We start from the raw sequence: 2,359 nt of genomic DNA on the forward strand, positions 1-2,359 counted from the left end.
AAATTTCAAGAGTTCAGTTCGATAAGTGTAAGTTAATCTTCTCAATTTCAAGTATATAACACTAATGCCAAGACAATGCTATGCTTGCCAATAAAAAGCCAATAAATGATTGTCGAAACACTTGCCTCCACATCTACAAATAAACATCCATATTGTAATATCTCGATATCATTTCCAATATTTAAAGAATTCCAACGAATCGTTAATGACAATAGAAAAGTACACCGATATACTTACATACATACATACATACATACATCTATTCGCCGCATATAATGTAAATACATACTTATATATATTGAATATTTTTCCGGAATCGCGTATTTCAATTGATATTCAATTACAGTTTTCCTATTGATCACTACAATGAATGAAACATATCCATAAATGTTTCCAAAGCTTGGGCACTAGGCAAATGACAATCGACAGCCGACAGCTGCCACACTTTTGCACAGAATTTCGTACAAATTTGTATTTGCAAATAAGTGCTTAGCAACATTCTTTTGTCCTTTGGTAAAAAAATTTTATGGAAAGGCAATTGTTTTGATTTATGTATGTAAATAGCCTTCCAGAAAGGAAAAGTGCTACACAGCTGCTTCAATAAAGACGTGCATTTTTTAATGAAGTTTTTGGTAAAGACTTATATCAACAAAGTTACGATTACCAATTTTTATGTGGGGAATTTGGTTGATCTTCGATTTCAGCAGTATAACACGCCATGCATTTAGCTCACCAAACAATCGATTTAGCCACCTTGCCGCCTCACAGCTATGATTTAACACCATTCCAATTTTTTTTGCATAAAAAAGCTAAATTATGCAGAAACAATTGATACTATTGAGGCAAATATCGTTCAGAGTTATTCGTGAAATAGCGCTAGAAACAGTTAAAAAAGCTTTGTAAGAGTAGGTAGATGGAAAGTCCATTATGAGAGGCTAACCAACCTTTATGAGAAAAGTGGTAAGTGTACCATCAAAGATACGTGGGTCCTCCAAAGGTGGTAAGGTATCTTTCAATAGACGACTGGAAAAATATTGCGCTGAGTGGAATATGGAAGTGAATTCAATGAAATCTTTAAAAAAGGTAATCAATGGAGGAATTTCTTACAAAGCAAAATGTAAGCTGTTTCAAGCTGTGTGTAGAGCCATACAAACATACGCCGCTGAAATCTGGGGTTATACGCTATTTGAAGAAGTAAATAAACCTAATTGTTATTTTATTAAAAGAATTTTCAAATTACCTGGTTTCACCCGGAATACACAATAACGATAAAAATTAACCTGGAAGATAGCTGCTTACATATATTTGCTAGAACTACACATGAAATACATTTGGAAAACTATTTATGAATACAGCAGCAGTAGACTCCCGCACAACTGAATGCAACAATCTAGGGAAACGGGGAGAAAATTTGCTCCCCGTGCAACATGAACAAATAAGAAGGCATCTATCACTTTTTTGAAGACATCCTGTACTGAAGGACATCAGACAAAGATATTTAAATTCAGAGAAGCTAAACGACGATGAGGTAATACATAATAAATCAATAAATAAATATTGAATGACCAAAATGACTAAAATTGGTGAACGTTAAGTGATTTTATATATTCAGCCTTACACTAAAGAGAATTCCTTATATTTAGCAGAGTTCAATTACACTGCGACATCAATTTTCGGGCCCAAACCAAACAAATTGGAAATCATGTAGAATACTAGAATACAACAACTGGGTTTTGGTCTACCGGGTAATATTTTTTTTACAGTGTATGAAAGTTTCTCAATATTGATCAAATGTAAATTTTTTGCAGAACATTTTAACCCGTTGAATCCCTACTAGTTTGACGTTTTTTTGGAAGTACCCATTTATAAATACATATACATATGTATATATACATATAATATATATTTCAAAATTTACATATGTATGTAGGTGACTTATGCATAAATATATATATATAATTGGCGCGTACACTTCTGTTATGTGTTTGGCCGAGCTCCTCCCCCTATTTATGCTGTGCGTCTTGATGTTGTTCCACAAATGGAGGGACCTACAGTTTCAAGCCGACTCCGAACGGCAGATATTTTTATGAGGAGCTTTTTTCATGGCAGAAATACACTCGGAGGTTTGCCATTGCCTGCCGAAGGGCGACCGCTATTACAAAAATGTTTTTATTAATTTTGCTTTCACCGAGATTCGAACCAACGACCTCTCTGTGAATTCCGAATGGTAATCACGCACCAACCCATTTATTTATGTGTACACAGGAAATCATATGTATGGAAGCTTGGTGTAGTTAAAATGAATGCACTCAATATTTATATGCAATTTTATATTTACATTTTTTTCAAGTACGTTTAA

The sequence above is a fragment of the Anastrepha obliqua genome, chromosome 2, assembly GCF_027943255.1.
Source record: "Anastrepha obliqua isolate idAnaObli1 chromosome 2, idAnaObli1_1.0, whole genome shotgun sequence".
NCBI classification, from domain to species: domain Eukaryota; kingdom Metazoa; phylum Arthropoda; class Insecta; order Diptera; family Tephritidae; genus Anastrepha; species Anastrepha obliqua.